We start from the raw sequence: 23,362 nt of genomic DNA on the forward strand, positions 1-23,362 counted from the left end.
AAAGCAAGTTACTGATATTCAGAAGCAGCTGTAGGCTAGGAGATTATAATTGCTTGATATTCACAGTAAAAATCCTCATCTTTCAAAGGAGAGAACCCTGACATTAAACAATTAAGGGTTCATGTTCGTGAATAGAATACCTTCTCTCCTCCAAAAGCAGCCCAATGGGGTGGAATTCTCCTCAGCATTTATATTCTCAGTTTTTACATTATTTTTTTTTTTTGTGAGACTGGATCTTTTTATGTCACCTGGGATGAAAATAAAAGTCATTCATGAGCTCAACCCCATTACTTATCTGCCCAGATGCTTTGTCATGTTCAATTCCTAACATGGACCAGTTTGCCCCTTTTTGGGTAACTTAGTTGACACCCCACTCCAACAGCTCACCATATTGTTACTAAATAGCCAAAGGACTTTAGATTTGCTATAGTTTCTAATTCTAAAAGTCAAGTGATCCAAAAACCTTACCTGCCTCAGTAGGACAGATTACAAGTATGCAATATGATCCCCAGCATTTATTTACTTTTAATAGAAAATATTTGCAACTTCACTACAGGGGAATGGGATCAATACAAGTTTGCAATTCAAGTCAATACAACAAATATTTATTCATCAGAGAAACCACTTATCATGCCATACTATAAGAATTACTGAATGAAGTTATATTTAGAGGAAGTAGCCTAAATATATAATAACAATAACAAATTGTTGTATCATACAATTATGAAATTATAAATTCAAGAGCAGTTACTGATCTGTATTTATAGATGATTTAATCATCGGGAGTTGCTTATACCAAAGAAATCAAATGTATGGTAATATTTGTAAGAAGAGAGTTAGTAGTTGATCTTACCAAGTACCTGTATATGTCAGTGAAAGAAGCATTTGTTTTTGCTTGAAATGACCATCAGAGTATGGATATACATACATACATCATCATCATCATCATCATCATCATCATCATCATCATCATCATCATCATCACTTTAGAAAGACAAAGCATATCTCCACCGAGGGAAACAATATGAATAAAAGCTTGGATTGGAGAGTGTGCGTGCTGACTTCAGACAATTCAATCATATTGTCCAGTCACAATTCAACATAGTAGGATTAAATCATCTATGTCCTTGGATGTTAGGCTAATATGTTTGATTTTGTTGTTGTTGTTGTTGATTAGTCACATCCAACTCCTCTGACAATATTTGCAGTTTTCTTGGTAAAGATACTGGAGTGACGACAACTAGATGAACAGTCTGTTGGAAGAAAGAGAAACTGGAGGTGGAAAATTAATTAGGAAATAATTATCTGTAGTCTAGACTACAGATAATTACAACTTGGACTAGGATGGTTAGAATGGCAATGAAAAAGAAATTGATCCAAGAAATTTTAAAGAGGTAACATGGTATGGTAGAAAGTATTGCATTTTGAATCACAGAAACTTGGTTCAAAAATTTGACATTTACTACTTGCATCCTATGAGATGTTTTGTAAATCAGTTGATCTCTCTGTGTGTCAGCTTCTTCATGTGGAAAATTGAGGCAGCTGGATTAGATAACTACTAAGGTTCTTTCTAGTGCTTGACCTATAATCCTAAGTGACAGTCTCCATAAATGATCAGGTGTGTGTATCAGGGATAGGTCAGGGAGAGTAGATAATGGGAAAGAGATTTGAAGATTATTAAAAAGTTTGGCAACTTAATGCCTGGAATAATAATATGTTAACCCTAATAGCATCCTGTATACTCCATTAAAAATTCAGCATCTCCTGATGGGGTTTCCCTGTTACTCTGTCAGAGTAAGACCAGTAGTAATGGCCCAAATATCATTTTTAGTCTGGCTGGGAATTTGAATATTAACTAACCTCTAATTCTCCCATGTTCTTTCCTTGCCCCACAAGCATAAATCAGTACTAGGCTTCGGGTTCAGGCTCCTTGCTCTCTTCTCCCAATGGTTAATCCTGTTAGATTCAGATTAGAAGCCAACAAAAACCCTCAGACTTTACTGATTTGGTATCAGGTGCCTATTCCTTCTAGGGTCCCAGCGATGTCCCCAGCTGCAACTGAGAGCTCAGAAAACTTGCCTTGTATCTATTATTCTCCTTGATTGACCTTTATTTTCTGAGTATCTTCCTTCAGCAAAACTGACTTGCTTTTCTGTTTTATTGTAAGCTCCATATTTTCTTGTATGAGAGTTTGATGTTTTCAACCTTTTAAAATCTGTGTTAGGACAAACAGTGTGCTATTTTTCCTATCATCACCTTGCCATGGATCCACTTACTCCCTTTCCAGGAACAGAACATTCTTCTCCCTAAGTGCTCGCATCAGTTATACAAGTAGATAGATGAAGGAACTGCCTATGTGACATGAAACCTACCTATTTGAAAAAACAAAACAAAACATTGCTCTTATTGGCTTTCAGTGTCAGGTCTGGAAATTCTCAGCATCATCTCTAAATTTAGGCATGATATTATCTGAGACATTTGAAGGTCAGTTGCTGATGGTGGAGCTGAGATAGGGGAGAAAATTGTGGGAACGTGTGACTGCAGAGGTAGAGGAACTCAGGGGCAGTATGAATTTCTTTACACTATTACCTGGCCTTGAAGTTAGCCAGCCTAGCAGAGTACCATAAAATTTCAGCAGTTCTCTTTAGTTCAGTCTGTTCCCAAATGATTATCTAACTTCTTCTGTAACATGTTTCAAATATGTCAACATTCCCTAAAATAAATGAGCATTTGAGCAGTAAATGTGATGTGCCACCTTGACACATTGATTTATAAATTAAGGGAACAAAGGTAAAGTATCTAAGGGGAATGAATGGTTTTCTATTGGGTATGTCTCTTTTTAATTACATGAAACAATAGGTAATTTATAATAAGGAGATCTGGAGACTAGTCAAAATGGAAATTAATTCCCAAAATATTTAAGAAAGGGAAAAGAAATTCCTCTAGAAAGTGGTACTAGAAAAGTCAAAATTTTTAAGTTATCAGAATTTGCATAACTTAAATGACAAACATTTTCCACCCACTCCCATGCTTTTCAAAATTGAGCTGCAACCAAAAAGCTGCTTCTTTTTCTTTTTAGTTTTGCCAGTTTACCAGTAGATTTTGAAGGAACTGGACAGAATCAGTAAAAGCTTTAAGGCTCTTAATATCACAGGAGGAGGCACTGAAAAGGAGGAGGCACTGGGGAAAATGAGTCAGCCTGGAAAATTCCACATCAAGAGGCCACTTAGATTGTTTTGCCAGAGAATTTGACAAATGGAACCTCAGATTTGGCTATAACTTTTTAAAACACACTGGTTTTTGTGAGGACACATTTACAATGAACAGATAGTATGGGTAGAAAGGAAATGTTGGAATGAGGGAAAGAATATGGCCAGATATGAATCACTGGTATTGGTAATTTGTTTTCTTATTTTGTGTAGTGTATGATGAATGAATCACTTGAATTTTAATAATCTTTGGAATATTGATAATAATGTTGGGTTTGTTCTGTTGGATTCAAGTCAGCAGATATAGCTAAGGCAGAAAAGGGACCATGTCAGTGCCTCCTGATGCTCATCAGTGTTGTGTAGACTAGGCAGGCTTGAAAAGCAGTTATCTTCAACTATTCATTGAATAAACAAACAAAAACTATGCTTCCTGGGAGAGGTTCTAGTTCCACTGAATTTGTCTTGATTATTGAACCCTGTTGATGAATTAATAAGTATTCCCATTTATGCAATTAATATTCACCATCCCCTTACTTCACTATGTCATCTGACTCCCAATAAAAGACCTCTTCTTGGAGCTTAGTAATCAATTATTCCCTTCTCTTTCTTGTTACTAATTCACTCATTTTAATTCAACAGTCATTAAATGACAATTGTATGCTGGGCATTGGGGATACCATTATGACAGAGGAGAAAGGGGAGAGGGAAAAACACAGAGGAGAGGGAAAAGCTAAAGAAAAGAAAGAGGAGTAAAAGAATAGTATCTATCCTAAAGAAGTTTACATTCTACAACATATAGAAAGATAAATAAAGAAAAATATATTTAAAATAAGAGGGGGATGGGAGACGGCTAACAATCGAGGAGATCAAAAGAGGTAGGAGGAGGCATTTGAGCCATTGAACAGAACTGGAGTATCCTGCAGATGGAGGTAACAAGGAATCATCTATTCTCTAATCGTTCATATAGACTATCTGCACAGACCTTGAGTCTGTACCTCAACAATTGACCTTTCCCTCTTTCTAAGTAACAGTAGACACAGAAGAGCTCAGTTATCACAATGTAAGCAACAAAGAATTCTGAGAAAGAAGGAAATTGCCCCATAATGATCCATTGTAAGAATTTCAAGAAACCAATAGCAAGAACCCAGTTAATAAATTCTGGGTCTCTTGTCGACTCAGTGGAAGATGAAGTTACACAGAACATAAGGGACAATTTCCAGAAGGAAATAACAAAGATATGATGGTTATGAAATACCATTTCTGGTCATTTTAGAGGCAGCACAGTAAAGTGGAAAGAATACCTGACTCGGTCAAAGAGCTTGAGTTTAAGTTCAATTTCTGGTAATACTATATGTATACCCATCAACAAAATTTTATTAAGTACCTGCTATGTGCAAAGAACCATACTTGGAGGGAATAGTGTAATGAGAAAAAAGAAACAATTGTGTCCTAAGGAGGCTTATATTCTACTTGATAAAACAAGATACACAAACATATGTTTAAAATTTAAATATTTTTAAAAAACTTAAAAATGCAATGCAATTTGTGAGGAGAAGCAGTAGTTTGGGGGTATTAATCCAGTAAAGTCTTATGTAGAGGTATCATTTGAGCAGTCCTTCAAAGATGTTTGAATGCAGTTCTCAAAAACAAAACTAATGATTCCCAGTGGCAGGGGTAAAGAGGGATCATGTAACAGACATGGAGAATGGTCAATCTAGTGACACAAAGATAGGAGAATGAATATGGCATGTGAGGAACAGCAAGAAAGCCATTTTGGTTCTACTGTGAAGGATATTTGCCAAGCCTAGCAGCCTGTGGGCTACCCGAGTCTTCTTACCTCAGCTCCCGAGGTCTTCGGCTGGCCAAAACCGGATGCTCATATGAGAGAAAGGACGTTCCAGAGTCGAACAAGGGTTGAGCTTTATTTCAGGGATTCAATTACAAATGCAGGGGATAGGGGGAAGGAGAGAGATATCTCCCAAAGAGGCAAAGATCTACAATAAGGGCTTAGGAATAAAAGTGTAAGTGGGGAGAGAGGGGGAGGGGGGAGAAAGAGGGAGGAAAGTGAGGAGCCTAGTAAGCTCACATGTGGTCCTTTGCCCAAGAGGCTTTTCCGGCTTTCCTGAACCTACTTAAGCCCTTTGCCCGTAGTTTACATATCAATATCGAGCCTGTTAGGAGACAACAGGTGTGTCCAATCCGGGACAACCTCGAGAGCAGGGAGACTCCACCCATCACGTATCTCCCGGGGAGAGGCGGAAATACCCGAGCTAGCTGAGCTAGCTCAGTCTGACCTTCTCGAATCCCCGCTGTTCATGGAGGGCCTCGTAAGACTCTAAGATTTAGAAGTCCCACTTTTACCCGCCAGAGACCGTCCACACGGAATTGAACTTCCAATCCTCACAGATATTGATATAGAAGCCAGGGGAGAGCAATATGTGATAAACTGGGAAAGTAGGTTGAGTCAGGTTGTGAAGAACTTCAAATGTCAAATATAGGAGTACATATTTTATCTTAGAGTCTTAATATGTAGCTACTAGAGTTTATTAAATGAGTCATATGGTCAGACCTGTGCTTTAGAAATATTACTTAACCTTCTATATAACTAAGATTTGAGAAGGGAGAGACAGGGAGATTTACCCATTAGGATTCAAAATTTCAAGCAACAGGCAATGAGGGCTTAAACCATAGTAGAGGCTTGTGAATATGCAAAGCACTAGATCTGAGAAATGTGAAAGGATGATCATCAAAGGCTTGGCAACTGATTAGATATGTGGTATGAGGGGTAGTGAACAATCAAGGGTGATTTCAAGATTATAAACTTGTACACCTTGGAGAAAGATGAGATTTTTAAAATCTCAGGGAAATCGAGGGCGGTACTTTTGGAATTTAAGGGATTATTAGTGACTATGAAGAGAGTAGTTCGATTCAACTGATGGGGTTGGAAGACAGATTGCAGGAAGATCAGAAATAAGTGAGAGGAGGGGAAGTGAGAACCATGAGAGTAAACAGCTGTTTTTCTTTTTTCTATGAATTTGACTCTGAAAGGAGAAGTGATTAGACACGATAGTGTCAAGTAAGGGCTTTCTCCCACTCCACTGGCAGCTGTGGCAGCTGCAAATGAATTCTGCATTATCATTGTTGAGACCCAACAGATTTAAGCATTGTCTTATATGAGAGTAATAAGGGACTAGGATGTCATTGTTTTCTGAGACAATGGATTTATTCAAGACTCAAACTGACTTAAGCATGGTCACATCATTATTATTATATCTAACAAAAGACTGAAGTTTCATCCTTGTTGAGATTCTCACAAAGTGAAAGAAATCATATCTCAAAACCAAATCTTCTGATTCCAAATTCAATTTTTTCACCATACTACATTGCTTTCACATCTCTGATCACATTTAAATATATGAAAGCCCTGCCCTGTCACAGAGTTGTTTGATTAATACATTTTTCTTGAATTCATGATACTCTATGACTGTTTTATGTTAATTATTCTGTAATAGCTTGAATTGCTGGATGGTTTATTTACCTCTAAAGTCTAGCATCTTATAAAATGTTTAATATTTCAAGAGTCTCACTGTTAGTGCATTTGCGTGACCGTTCATTTATTTTATATATGTATATATACATATATGTGTATCCAGCTGTGTGTATACACATGTGTGTATACATACACACATATGTGAGTATATATATGTACACACACCCTTACATTACATGTGTGTGTGTGTGTGTGTGTGTGAAACATCAAAGCACCCTGCAGGAGATACTGGAAGTGATATGTACAAAGCAAGTCAAACCACCACCACCTCCTCTTAAACTATTATCCTGACAGTCCAAGAACCATAGGAATAATAATATCCCTCAGACCACTAACCCTGATTTCAACCCAGCTGAAGGAGATTGATCCTTATGAATGAATGGAAAAGTATTTATTAAACACTTACTTTCACCAAGCATTATGCCAACTACTCTGGATACAAATAGAAAAAAATGGACAATCCCTATTTTCAAGAACCTCCCATTCTAACTGGAAGAGATAATTCATAAACAAAAATCTGGCTAAAGGGTAGATGGAAAGGTCTTTTAAGTACTAAGAATATAGTGGTAGGGTAGATGGCAAGACTCCAATGTCTTTAGCTTATTTAAGTAGATAAGATGATAGTGCCTAGGGATTAAAAGGACTGGTTGTCCTCCCTCTATTCAGAAAAAGTAGCGGAGTTGCATATCCCATTAAAATCTTCAAGCACTCAAAAAGCCCAGACAAAGGGAAGGAAAGGGTTGAAGTTGTTTCTAGTGGTTTTGGCTCTTCCCACTATCCCACAAGTATAAAATGGATTTTCCATCATCATCAAAATAAGAACAATTTCCAACCAGTTGTCCACTGAAGTAACCCCTGACTATCAGTTCAGATTGTGCCCAGTCGCCAATAGCCATCATTTTAGGAATCAACCCTTAGAGATGGCTTTAATTTTCCCTACCTCTGCCCCAGGAGATTCTTAATACTGTCACCTGAACAAATAATAAAGCTAAAAATTCTTGCCATCCTACTCACAGCTATACTCTTAGGTACTTCCCAGGTCTTTCTATCTGTTCCTCACTTGAAATTTCTTTTATATGTGTTCTCTTCCAATTACAAAGTGAGCTCTTTAAAAGCAGGAACTGTCTTGCTTTTTTCTATCTCCTGACCATAGTACTTTGCATATAATAAATATTAATCATTTTTAAGTCATTCATTCATTAACTCATTTCTTCATATATCCATACATGTCTCCTCCTATGGATGCCAATTCCTTGAGGGAAAACTATTGACTTTTTATCTTTGTATCCTCAGGTCCCTGCACAGTACATGGTACATAGTAGACATTTAAAATCACAGAGACACAAAAGTTAAGAGCTGGAAGGGTTATTTGTTACAATTCATATCCAAAACCCATCCCAAGGGTAACACAGTAATAAGTGTTTGCTTCTTAATTGATTTTGATCACTGCTTGGTCCCAGAGGGATAGCTACTTTTGTTCTAGAAAGATTGATTTTGGCTTGTAGGGGAAAATTCACTAAGAATTAGAGATATTGGCAAGTATACCAGGTTTTTATTAGCACACAGAGGGTTCTTCATCACTTTAGGTCTTCAATAAAAAGTTATATGATTACCTTCAGGAAGGCCATAGAAATCAGATACATTTTAAAAATAGTATATAGCCCCAGAGGTCCCTTTGGCCACAGCATTTTGTGATTCTACAATTGTAATAGAAAAAGGGAGTCAGTCTTCTTTGAGGATGGTAGTTGTGGGGTGGGTTACAGCTTGGTATACGGACCTCATGACCTTTCCACTATGATCTTGTGGGCACATATCTGATAAGGGGTCCACAAATCTCCCCAGCCAGAAAGAAACTAGACTGCCAGTGATATTTATGGTTATGATTATTGTTATTGAGCTATAGTGTTATCTGTACAAAGGATGATTTTGAAAGAGTGGTTGCTGGAGCCATACTCCAGACTTCAGGGGATCTTTTCATTCCCTTCAGTCTACAATGAAAACATATTTCTTAGATCACCCCACACAGTTGTGTAGGAAGCATATATGCTTATGGCTATGGCTATGACAAATTCCTGGAAGAAAATCTTGTCTGCAAGAACATCCGTTAAGAGTGATAGAAAATAGACCATGAATTCCACTCCATTAGTCTTGGACTTGCTGCTTTTACACTATGTAGTTTCATGCTTGCCTAGAAAAGCTTTCATAAACATACTTATTTTAAAAGCAGTGGGTTTTACTGTCTATCGAAAATAACACGACAGCACATAAAACAAGGACTTCACTGAATGAGCAATGTCATGTCATCATTTATGCACGGCTATAAAATGGACCTTTTTCCAAGCAAAAGTTTTATGAAGAAATATGACATAATTTCCTTCCCCTGGAAAGACTTAGTGATGTTTTTGCCACCTACCTGAACCTTAAAATACAGTTTCATTTATGTGCTCTCCCAACACTGCTGCTGTTAATAGCACACGGTATTTAAGAAATGTGCGGAAAGAATCTTCATCAAACTCATATTCTCATTTTTTCAATGGATATAATAGTGAGGATCCTTTTTATAGATCTACCCAAACAGCTACTAAATTTATTCTTTTAATCATCTTATAAAATATTTATTAAAGCAATACTATTAAACAAAGCATATTTCCTGCTTAATGAATATAAAAATGAGGTAATTGAATGGTGCTTTTGCAGTTCAATAAATATATTATTTGATTTTAAAACTAAGTTTCTACTATTTCTGTCAATAGCAACTGCCTATTTTTAATGATTTAGAATACAAAATCTTATTTTCCTATGATTTTTGATCAACAGTTATTCAAGCTAAATAATTACCCTTTTTAATGAAATTTACTTAATGTCTAAACAAATGACCTAAAATAGAGATGAATAAAAAAAGTTCAATGAAAGATAGAACAATTACTAGTGGGAAAAACACCTATGTAAACCATTTGCACTATTTAAAGACCCACAGTCAGACCATTCACCATTCATATTCGAAACCTTGCCCAGACTTTTACTTACTATCTGTGTGACCTTGGGAAAATCATATATCATAGGATCATAATTTGAGAGCAGTAAAAACCTTAGGATCATTTAACAAAACCTCTCATTTTTCGGATGAAGAAACTGAGGATAATTAAAATTAAGTGACTTGTCCAAGGAAACATGATGATGTATCAGTGGCAGGATTTGAATGCAGAATTCTAACACCATTCATTCACTTTGGTCATTTGTTGTATGAGAGTTTGGACTAGATGACCTTCCAGGATTCTATCCAGCTCTAAATTTGTCACAACTTCTTTAATATTAGAATATGTGGTATTAACCTATAGTCCACAGACAGATTTCAGAGAGTTCATGAACTTGGACATGGGAAAAAGTGCATTTTTATTTTCACCAACCTCTAACTGAATTTTATAATTTTCTCCTATTCATTAAAATCATTATTCTGAGGACTTCACAGGCTTCAGCAGATTGCCAAAAGGTCCACGACACAAAAAGCATAAAGAAATTCTTGCTTTAGAAAGATTTCTCTTAATTTTTAATGTGATATATTTGTATTTCTTCAGAAAACTTAAAGAAATATTGAGAAAGTAATTGAATAATTCACCACATCTTTGTCAACACAGAAAAATAGAATATAACCAATTCAGGCAACTAACTGGATGTTACAAACTGATTTAAAAAATAATTATTGCCACAACTAGATAGTACAGTGAATAGAAACTAGCTCTGGAGTCAGAAGGACCTGAGTTCAAATGTGGCCTCACATTCTTACTAGCTGGATGACCCTGGGCAAGTCATTTAACCCTGAAAGTCTCCAAAGCAAGTAGTTACTGATTGATTCAACAACTTGGTGGTTGTTGTTTTAAAATGTAACCATATAAACTATTTGAGTATTCTACAGAAAAGGAAACAACCAAAACAATAAATCATAAGAAAGTACCTAGCATAAAACCTTGCACATAGTGGCATTCAATGTATTTATAATTGAATTGAAATGAGACTAAGCTTGGGTCTTATATTTGCATTTAATCGTAGAGGTAATTGAACAGGTGAATCCAGGGACTGCATCCTCTTTCAAAGTTCTACTCTAATCTATAACATGGATTATGGAAGGTTAAGACAGCAAAGTACAAGCCTTGGCAGATCTAAGCAAGTCTTTGAGTATAGACATAACCATGGACTGTTTTGCCATGTACACATCAGAACAGAAGAGCAGATTCAATATAAAGTAATAAATTTCCATTTCAAGAAAACCTATATAATAAATACTACACATTATTTTCAAAGCTATCCATCTTTTCTTTCCTTCCTTGTATGTTTTCTTTTGTACTCTGCTGTGTATTTTTTACTTCACTTTTCCCACTGCCTCTCCTCTTCCCAGAACGTTATAATTAAGTATGGAGGTATGTGTATATACATGTACATATATACATGTATACACACATATACACGTATATATGTATATTTGCATGTGTATGCATATGTATATGCACCTATACAGAGATATACATAAACATATACACATATATACTCAAATGCATGTATGTAAGACTATATTATGTTTATTTCTACTTGTAATCTGTTTCTTTGTAGGTGGATAGTATCTTTCTTCATAAGTCCAAGTCTTTCCATATTTTTCTAAATCATCAGCGCATCATTTCCTACACCACAACAATATTCTGACCCAACGACATTCTATCTGGGAGATTGTCTTCAAGAGATTTTTCCCCCCAATTTTTCTGTATTCCTTCCATTCCTAGTGACATAGGTTCAATTTATACAGGAAATTTTCAATACAAAATAATCAAAATTATCTATTTTACACTTTAACACTGCTCTCACCTTATAATATGATTTAAGGTCCTGTGTTACTGAATCTAGTTCCTTTGCATCTTTTTTATTTGTTGAAGTTCCTTGAAGTTCCCAGACCTCTGATCTTCCAAATGAACCCTGTTATTTTTTTTTCTGACTCAGTGAGATAACTTTTTTAGTAATTTAATTGGGATGGTATTATAAAAATAGATTAATTAGGTAAGACTGTCATTTTTTATTATATTAGCTGTGCCTACATGTAACACCAATGTAATACCCATAGCAGCTATCATGAATATGGGTGTATATTTCCAGGGTAAATTCTCAAAATACAAACTCTCTTCCTCAAAGACAAAGCCAAAATATTTATTCAGATACCAGAATATCAGTTTGTTAGCTGAAATATCAACTGCCTAATACCTTTGAATTTCAAACAATCTATGATAACACTTATCTATCCACACTTCTCAGGCCCTTTCCTTACTGATTCTCACCATCCAAGATATTAATGATTCTCCCTTTTTTGGGGTGAATCAACTTAAAAGATCAGTGATCTCCTGTGGAGAAAAATCCTCAGTTACTTCCTTTAACGCTGTATGGCCACCCTGGTTCTCCTGCTTCCTTCATAGTATTATGCCCACATTCCTAGAAGCATCCTCATCTACATTTGTTTCATACTCCTCCCACACATCTTCCTCCCTGGTGTCTGGTCCCCAATCAAGCCCCGCAGATGCAAGAGTTGCATTCATTTTCCTGTTGTAAATTTTCCCTTTCTTTTTTTCACAGCCACTCTCATAATTGTCTTTTCTGTTACCACCTAATACTTGTTAGCTTGCCCTTCTAAAGGAGAGTTTGGATGCTGCAACATAGAAAGCTTCTTGTGTAAATCAGCTAACTCCTTTTTCAGCTGAACCTTTTCCTCCAGCAATGTGTCTCTACTTTTACATATAATTTGATAGCCTGTTAACAATACCCATCCTCTTCTACATACCTCTACCATTTCTTTCCCTGGTTCTATTGGTATGCCTTGCAAACATCTCTCTAAATCTCTGGGTTCTCTCTTCTGTAACCTTGGTTCCCAGTTTTGACAAAGTCCTGTACTTTTAGCCCATTCTCTTGGAGAGGAGGAAAGAGGAGTAAGGTATAACCTCCCATACCAGAATACCCATTTGTTTCCCAAGAGCCTTCCTGTCTCCAAGTTGAGGTTTGATATTTTGCAATCCCATCTTCAGAGCCATTTGTAACACTAATGTTATGATATCTACCCAAAGCAGCCTCTACGCATATACATGCATATTTACAGAGTAAATTCTCATAATACAAACTGTCTTCCTCAAAGACAAAACCAAAATATTTATTCAGATACTAGAAAGCCAATTCCACTGTGGTAACAACAAAGTTTGTACACATTCCCAATAAAGGGAGCACTTCTACCCCCAAGACTTTGCTCCATTAGGCATCCCATCCCCACCAACAAGCTCCCCTAGACAAAATTCTACCTTCTCTTACACATTCTAGCTGCTCTGCCCCTCTCTCTCTCTCTCTCTCTCTCTCTCTCTCTCTCTCTCTCTCTCTTCTGCCTCACTCTCTCTTCCTGCTCCACCCATTTGGCAAGCTCCTCCCACCACAGGCATATGACTCAAGTTGTGGGTTGGGCCAAAGCCCAAAGCAGATGACATGAGCCTATTAAGGGGCAGAGAGGATATTCAAATTCCCTTATCATTATACTACTCATGCATAATAAATATTACTTCAATTATTTAGATCTAACTTCATATAAAAGGTACTTTCTGTTTATATTCACATAGTTCCCATATCTGTTTTGACAGGTATATGCTCATTTTTTTAATACTCTCTAATTATTTGATATGGGTTAAAACTATTGATTAATATGGCTAATACATATTTTAACTTCCCTATTTTTCTCATTTCATTAAATCTTATTTTGGCTTTAACTTTCTCTGAGATTCAAATTGCATCCCAAAAAAGCACCCCTGCTTTTTTACATAACAAATTCTACTCCTGACCTTTATTTTATATTTGTATCTCACATTTTATAGCATTTCCTAAAAGCAACATACTCTAAAATAAAAAATTTTAATCTGCTATCAGTTTCCATTTTATAAGTTGACCTCATTGACATTCTAAACTATAATTACTTATGATATATTTTCCTCCATTCTATTTTCCTCCCTATCATTCTCACCCTATTCCTATCCCTCCTGTTTCATCTACTTTACTTCTATCCAAATTTGTATGCCCTTTGACCAAGCAATACCACTTCTAGGTTTGTATACCAAAGAGGTCATAAAAATGTGGGAAGAATTCACATCTACAAAAACATTTATACCAGTTCTTTTTCTGGTGGCCAAGAACTGGAAATTGAGGGGATGCCCATCAATCGAGGAATGCCTGAACAAGTTGTGATATACGAATGTGATGGGATACTATTGTTCCATAAGAAATGATGATCAGGAAGATGTCAGAAAAACATGGAAAGACTTACATAAACTGGTGCTGAGTGAAGTGAGTGAGATCAGGAGAACATTGTACATGGAAAAAATTATACAATGACTAACTTGGTAGACTTACCTCTTCTTAGCAAGGCAAGAATGTAAGATAACTCCAAAAGACTCATGATGGAAAATGCTATCCACATCCAGAAAAAAAACTATGGAGTCTGAATTCAGACTGAAACATACTATTTGCATTCTCTCTCTCTTTCTTTCTTTCTCTCTCTCTTTCTCTCTCTGTCTGTCTCTCTGTCTTACATTATGTTTTGTTTCTTCTTTCTCATGGTTCCTCCCATTGGTTCTAATTCTGCTTTACAACATGGATAATGTGAAAATATGTTTAATGTGGATGTATATGTAGAGTCTGGGGTGTAGGGTGTGTTCAGGGACAATCAGTACCTTTGGTGTGATGGCTGCTGAGCCCTTTTAAGGGTGATGTGTAGTGCTTAGATCTTGGTTAGACACTGAAGATGCCAAGGTCATCCACTACATCCTGAGCCATTGCCAGTTGTCTTGACTCTGTCCTGCCACTGGACTATGATGACTCTGGAGGAGAGAGTGAAGCTGATGACTTCATGCAACTCTGCCTCACTTAAATCCAATTTATGCACGAATCAAAAGACATCACCCATACCATTTTACTATTATACCTCAAAGTTCTGTGGCAACAGGCAAATGATGAAGCAACAGGTGTGGATACACTGGGAGCTATAGTCACAACACTGCAGAGAGATGGCCCAGGGCATAGAGTCATTTCTCACTGGAAGCAACAGTAGGACTCGGCAGCCCCCTGAGTGACTGAGCAGCCTTTCAAGGATGACACTGCTCACCTCCTGGTGTGAGGAAGGCAGCTAGAAAAGGTACCCTAAAAATTGTCTGCTTACCCAACCCTGACCTGATTACCTTGGTGGCTGGGAAATCCTACTCTGGTCGAAACACAAAAAAAGAACAAAATGTACAAAACCATATGCAAAGATGATTCCCCTCACCATCAACACATGGAATGTGCACACACTTATAAATGACACAAAATCCAGTAGACCTGAAAGGTAAACTACTCTTGTTGCAAGAGAACTCAATAAGTATCTCATCCAAATAGCAGCACTGAGTGAAACAAGGTTGGCAAATGAAGGCCAACTTACTGAAGTTGGAGCTGGATGTACATTTTTCTATAGTGGCTGCAGTGAATGGGGAGTGTCATGAAGCTAACATAGGCTCTGAAATCAAAACTAATGCAGTCAGCAAGCTGGTGTGCCTACCAAAAGGAATGAATGACAGGCTTATGACAATGCAATTACCACTTGCAGGAAAATGCCATGCCACTATCATCAGTGCCTATGCTGCCACCATGATGAACCCTGTTGAGGTCAAAGAAAAATTTTTATGAAGATCTAGAGACCCTTATCATCAATGTGCCAAAAGAGAACAAGCTTATAATTCTGGGTGACTTTAATGCTAGAGTAGACTCAGACTACCAGACTTGGCAGGAAGTCCTAAGGAGGAATGGAGCTGGAAACAGCAACAGCAATGGTCATTTACTGCTGAAGACTTGTGCATCACATTACCTTCTCATCACCAACACTGTTTTCTGTTTACCTAAATGCAATAAAATTTCATGGATGCACCTTCCCAGCAAACATTGGCATCTATTAGACTATGTGATTGTAAGAAGAGACAGACAGGATGAGAGAGTGACAAAGGCAATGTGTGGTGCAGAGTGCTGGTCTGATCATAGATTTAGCCTTTCCATGCTAAATATTTGCATTCCTCAAAAGTGCCACCCCCAAAGTAAAATGACTACCAGAAGAACTGATGTCAACAAATTAGAGCTTTTTCTCTGAGCATGAACAGTTGGCAACAGTGGAGCAGAAAAGGAGTGGGCACTTTTCAGAGATTTAGTATACAGCACTGTATTTGCTCATCTGGGTCAGAACAGTCACAAATACCAAGACTGGTTTGATGAAAATGATGGGGAAATCCAGAAGCTACTAAATGAAAAACGAGAACTCCTCAAGATTTACCAGCAGGATAGTTCATCCATCTCTAAAAAGGCAGCATTTAATTCCATCAAAAGTAAAGTACAAGCAAAGCTTAGAGAGATGCAGGATTCCTGGCTCAGTAAGAAGGCAGATGAAACTAGTTTTATGCTGATAGTAACAGTCTAAAGTGCTTTTATGATTCCCTGAAAGCTATTTATGGACCAAAAATCTATGGGGTGTCACAACTCTTCAGTGCTGATGGAGCCATTAGTGATTAGTGACAAGGATATGATCCTAGAGAGATGGGCTGAACACTTCCATAGTGTTCTCAACAGACCATCATCAATTAATACTGAGATCACTGAGCGTTTACCTCAGTTTGAAGTCAATCCCTCCCTAGCTAAACTTCCAACTGAAGAAGAGGTATTGAGTGCCATTAGGCTCCTTTCATGTGCAAAGCACCTGGTTCTGATTCCATTCAGCTGAGATTTACAAGGTAGGAGGCCCATTGCTCATACAAAAGCTGACTGAAATATTCCAGGTTATATAGTAAGAGGAGATTATCCCCCAGGAATTGAAGGATGCTTCCATTGTACATCTCTAGAAAGGTAAAGGGAATATATAGTCCTGCGACAATCACGGGGGGGGGGGGAGGGGGTCTCTCTCTTAGTCATTGCTGGCACAGTTCTTGTTAGAGTCCTCCTTAATAGGCTGATCCTTCACCTGGAAAATGGTCATATACTGGAGAGCCAGTGTCATTTCAGAAAGGGCCAAGGAACAGTCAATATGGTGTTTGCTGCCTGACAACTCCAGGAGAAATGCCAGAAGCAGAACAGAGGTCTGTACACAACATTTGTAGATCTGATCAAGGCCTTTGACACTGTTAGTCATGACGGCTTATAGAAAATTACGTCAAAATTAGGTTACCCAGAGAAGTTCATCAGCATTGTATGTCAATTTCATGATGGCATGTTTGCCCAGATTCTGGATAGCGGACAATGCTCTCATGCCTTCCCAGTCACCAATGGAATTTAACAAGGCTGTGTGCTTGCTCCCATGTTTTTTAGAATGATGTTTTTTAGCCATGTTGTCAAATGCTTTCAATGAGGATGAACATGGTCAGCTACCATACTGATGGTAAGTTCTTCAATTTGAAAAGGCTATAAGCCAAGACCAAAATGGAGCAATTGTTGGTGCATGATTTTCTGTTTGCAGATAATTGTGCATTCAATGCAGCCTCTAAAGCTGAGATACAACAAAGTATGGATCAATTCTCTGCTGCCTGTGCTAATTTTGGCCTAATAATTAACACCAAGAAAACACAGGTGCTCCATCAGCCACCACCACGTCATCCATATGTGAAGCCACTGGTTACAACAAATGGAGAAGTTTTGAATGCTATGGGTAAGTTCACTTATCTTGGTAGTGTACTTTCCAGGGATGTGTACATTGACAATGAGGTTGACATATGCATTGCCAGAGCTAGCTCAGTGTTTGGGAGGTTCTGAAGAAAATTTTGGGAGAAAAGAGATATTAGACTGACTACCAAACTGAAGGTCTACAGAGCTGTTGCACTAACTTCATTGTTGTATACCTGTGAAACATTGGCATTCTACCAGTACCATGCAAGGAAACTGAATCACTTCCATTTTGAACCGTTTTAGGAAGATTCTGAGGATCACTTGGCAGAATAAGGTACGAGACATTAAGGTCCTTACTCGAACTAAACTGCCAAGTATTCAAACAATGGTTCAGAGAGCACAACTTTGATGAGCTGGCCACATTGTTCAAATGCAAAATGTACACTTACTGAAAAGACTATTTTGTGGAGAACTTGCATGGGGCAGGTGATCACATGATAGTCAGAAGAAGTAATAAAATGACATTTTCAAGGTCTCTCTCAAGAACTTTGAATTTGATTGTGTGACATGGGAGATACTGGCACAGGACCACTCAGCATGGAGGGCCCACATCAGAAAAAGTGCTATGCTCTGTGAGCTAAGCAGAATTGAAACAGCACAAATATAGGATGCACAAATTTGTTCGCATGGACTATCTGTGCCTAATCTGTGGTAGAGTATTCTGAGCTCATATTGGTCTGATCAGCCACAGTCGTACCTATTGAAAATTCACTTTATCATGGTGATGTCATTTTGATACTCTTCAAGAACAAAGGACAAAAACCAACCATATGTAGAGCCTATATCAGATTTTTTGCTGTCTCAGGGTAGGGGGAGGGTAGGAAGAGAGAAAAAATTTGGAACTCAAATCTTATGGAAGTGAATGTTGAAAACTAAAAATAAATAAATATTTAAAAAAACCTCCTGCCTCTCCATTACATTACCAAGTCATCATGGTGTGAAACTGAGATCCCTAATGTTATTATACTGACGTGACTGAAAGATGAAATGACTAAGGAAAACAGAAGTTCAGTCTTCTGAGCATTTAAATTTATTTAACATCATTTCATCTTTCACTTGCCAAAATACCAGACTTGGAAAGGTAATGAAAACAAGATAAAACCTGGGTGTACTAAATACAGTAAGAGAATGGTCTTTCACAGTTTCATTGACCCCCTTCCTTCTCCAAAATTGGGTCTAAAAATCATTATATCTGAGGGTCACAGATTTAATTCTAGAAACTGAAAATAATACCTTTTGTCTTGATGCTCTTTTTTCTTTGCCCATATCTCTTCTTGGCCTTCTCTGTCTCAAGTCTGGTCTCTAGCCTTTCTTTGAATTGAAATTGTAATCTGGTATTTTTAGTTTCACTGGATTGCCTGCCTTTTCTGAAAACACCTCTAAATCCCAAAGCAAACACAATGCACTGAGATATTCAGAGTTTGTGAATCATAGTTTTCAAGCTGTGTCCCTCAAAGAATCCCAGGGGAAAATTTGAGAGAGCCCCTTGTAACAATTGCTGGTCTAGAAAGACATGTTCAATTTGTGTCTTTTTCATCAAGTACAGAACTTGTGACAATAACATGAAAGCATTTGAGTTTCAAGGTATGAGATGGTATAGTGGATAGAGTACTGTATTTAGGGGTCAAGAAGGGTTTCTCAACCTTTCCTTATATATTTGACCAACTGTGCCACCCTGCACAATTCATTAAACTTCTCTGGTCATCAGTTTTTTCATCTAGAAAACAAGAAATTTAACTCTGTCACCTCTAAGCACACTTTTATTTCTAAGACTATGATCCTATTATCTTTGCATCTCTTATCCTTGGACCAGTGTAACATAGACTCCTTACAGATTTTTTTTTTTTTAATTTTAAAATCAGTAGCTTAGTATAAGAATTGTAGTAGCTCCTACTTTTGGAAACTGACAAGAATTTCCCTCTTAATTTGTATCAAACCTTGATATTAAATGGAACAAGGATGTAGGGTGATTCTGTTATCAGAAGAAAAAAAAAAAAGCTGGACTGAGCAGTTCATTTAAAAACAAGGAAGCGAAGTGTTTTTGGAAACTGTACCAGAACATAAATTCAGGTATGATGCTAGGCAGCTGGTTCAAGAAGGAAGGTCAGAGACAGAACTGATGGCAGCAGGCATGGAAACTTCAAGAGATCCCCTTCCCTCTTTGGCATATGGATTCAAAACTAGAAAAAGTTCAGTATTCAGAATGCACACAAAAAACCATGTGAGATTCTGTAGGAACAGTGAGTTGTGGGCCTCAAACCAGAGGGGTATAATAAGGTGAAATCAGTTATGAATAAGGTACTCTACGGGTTCCAGATTCAACCTGAAGATTGGAATAAAATTATCACTTCATTTAAAAGAATTGTTGTATTGTTATATTGTGAGTTTCTTACTTCTCCACTTTATTGCTGGGAGGAACTTGGTGAGGGATGCTTGGTATACTTCTCTTTTGCAAATTACCTCTGGAAACAAGAAAGCAAAATTACAAAGTGAGTTGGGAGTTTAGACCCCAGTAGAAATGGCTGCTTGCCAGATATTTAAGAGTTTTGCTTCTATATCCTTTTAAAATACCAATTTTAGCAGTAAATGTATTCTAACTCTAACTCAATTGTGTTTTCCTTTTAGGGAAAAGGGAAATCTTAATGGGAAATGAGGGCAAATATGAACTAATTGTGATAAATATATGAAATATGCTATAATAATCTTTTTAATTTTTAAACCAAGATTGAACAGAAGTTAAAACTGTTCTGCACAACTACCCACCCAGGGGCCAGTTACAGCACTCGGGCTACTTGCAGCAAGCCAAAGGATTCTGGGAGGCCCTCAAAAAATCTAGAGGACAACATGCTTTGTATGTAGAGGAAACTGGCTAGCCAGAAGTGGCCTGAGGGTACTAAGCAGCCTCTGGACCTGCAAGTTGTTCAGGCCTGAGTTAAAATCCAGTCCAAAGTTCTTCAGATAGGAATTCAGTTGGAATTCTGGGAAACAGAGTGCTAGAGCTCTTTCCTTCCCTACTGGTTGGTGGGGGCAGGGAAAGAAAAGTAGGAAAATGAGTATATCAGTAAGTTACTAGCAGCTAAACAGATGAACAATCCTTGCCTAAGTCTGGGAGTACCTACTACTGTACATGTGAGAAATCATTTCCCAAACATTTCAAATGGAAGATTGCCACGTGGATTTTTCCACCTGATTTTTTTTTAGTTTCACTGACAAATCTTTATATTATTTTTTCCCCACTTTTCCCCTTCTTCACTGGAACTGTTTCTTCCAGATTAAGAGTTAATGTGTGTAATTCTCTATCGGGAGTCCCCATCTATTTTAGTTAATAGAGAAATAATGTATTTTTAATTTTTGAATTTTATATTTTAATTTTTGAATTTTGTGCTTTTCTCCATTTTTCCTCCCGGAAAGTATTTCATTTTCAGCCTAAGATTTGATTGTTTTATTCCCCTCATTCAAAGTCCCTCTTCTGTCTAACCTAGGGCATCTATTAAGTTGCCAAATGAATGGTGAGCTGTGATGCCAGTGTGTTCTTGCCTAAAGTAAAGGCTGATGTTAATTAACACTGATTGAAATTACGTGCTATTGGCTACACTGGTGTGGAATTTCATGTGGCATTGAATTCATTGTTACTGCTTGGCTTCTCCTATGCTAATTGTTGGTGTATGCTTCACAGGTCATCTTGGCTTGGTTCTTTAGATGTTTGTTTTCACTGATACTTTTTAAATAAATTGCTTTCTTACTGTTGACAATGATATAATTTGAACTATAATTTGATCAAAATGTATCTCATTGCCTTAGACATGGTACAATCTAATGGATAAAGAAACATGAGGAGGACTTTTAATTATTAAAGTAGAATATGAGCATTGAAATAAAGAGATATAAAACATTTACAGGGATCTGTAAAATATTAAAGGAAATGAGAAACAAGGACTAACAAATCCAATGGGGACATAACAGATTGACACACTGAATCTATTTGTATTAAAACTTTCAGTAAATGTTCATTGTTCAAATGCCAAGATCTGATCACAATATTGTATAAACGGAATTTTATCAATACTTCCCTATATAGAGGAGGAATTCCTTAGTTAGAAGTAACAATTATCATGTACATGGCATGAAATTTTGGGATAGACAGGCAATAATTCTCTTAACTGTATTCTTATCCAGGCTCAAGCTGAACACAGTCTACCTGAGATAATTAGTAGCAGCAGTCAACTATGGGTTTGAAATTTTCCAGGGGAGACTAATATAGATATAGATATTCTGTCCCAAAGGCCATATAAGACTGAGACCTTGAGATACCCATAGAAAGTGTGAAGACTATCTGTGTTACCCTAGAATCTGGGGTGCAGTCAAATGAAAAAAATAGCTAACCATTTTAGATTTTGATCAGAGAATATTCCATCAATATATGTGAAACTTCTTTTTTTAGGTACCATGCTTTTGGGATAAAACTTTATATGGTGATATAGACTGATTCATGTGTAAAATCATATTTCCCTTTTTTTTAGTTTCTCTTTCTATTATTTACTTACATCTTAAAAGTGTTCCCATACTAATTTTGTATGTCTCTATTAACCATATACTATAGAGTATTTTTGCTGTTCAGTTTATTTATGCATTATATGTATGCAAGGATTATTGCTGTGTGTACATAAAATATAATTTGTGTGCTCTATGCATTTAATCATTAAAGAAATTCTATACAGTTATGTTAGGGATCATTATGTTTTTATTGCTCAGTTGTTTCAGTCATGTCCTACTCTTCATGACCCTATTTGGAGTTTTTTTGGCAAAGACATTGATTTGCCATTTCCTCAAACTCATTTTACAGATGAGGAAATCAAGGTAAACAGTGCAGCACCAATGTGAAATTCACAGTGCCCACAGCAGCCATGAATATCATGGTGCAATTCAGAATCACAAAATACCACAGAATCTCCACATGGAAGGCAAACCAAAACATTTATTCAGACCCAAATCCATCACAGCAACAAAAATCTATACACAATAACAATGCAGAGGACAACACCATCCCCAACCCTTCCCCTTGCCAGGCTTCCCACAAACCAGTTCCATTAAACGAATCACAAGGAGGCCCTCTTAAACAAAATCATCTTCTTAAACAAAATCACAAACAATCTCTTTCATGCAAACAAAATGCATCCTTCCTAACTCTGACTGCTCTCACTACTAGCTTCCTCTCAGCTCTGCTCTAGCTCTGCTTCTTCCTGCTCTACCTTTCCTGTTCCACCCATTCAACAAGCTCCTCCCACCACAAGTGACTAAGACTTCCAGGTGATTTAAGCAGGTCACATGGACCTATTAAGGAATGAGAAAAATCCATTTAAAATTGCTATTACAACAGGATTAAGTGACTTGTCCAGGGTCACACTGCTATTAAGTATCTGAGGTCAGATTTGAACTCAAGAAGACTTTATCCACTGTGTCACTTAGCTCCCCTTGTTATGTTTGCAGTATACAATATTGATATGAAAGTGATATGGACTACATCATGGTATAATTTTGAACATATTGGGATAATTGCCTCAGATATGTTGGATTTTTATGCTTATGGTACAAAACTATACATGTTCAAGTATGCCTCATGTAATTTTGTCAGCCTGGTAAAATAGTGTGTTGAAAATGTGAATGTAGGGGACAGGTAAATGATATAATGGAGAGCGCACTGGCCCTGAAGTCAGGAGGACCTGAGTTCAAAGCTGGCTATGGACACTCACTAGCAGTGTTACTTTGGACAAGTCACCTAAAAAAGTATGAATGTAGCCCATAAATATGCCAAGATACAAGAGTTTTTCCCTACCATCTTTATTAGTGGTCCACAGAAATAGAATTG

Source organism: Notamacropus eugenii, chromosome 2 (genome assembly GCF_028372415.1).
Source record: "Notamacropus eugenii isolate mMacEug1 chromosome 2, mMacEug1.pri_v2, whole genome shotgun sequence".
Taxonomy (NCBI): domain Eukaryota; kingdom Metazoa; phylum Chordata; class Mammalia; order Diprotodontia; family Macropodidae; genus Notamacropus; species Notamacropus eugenii.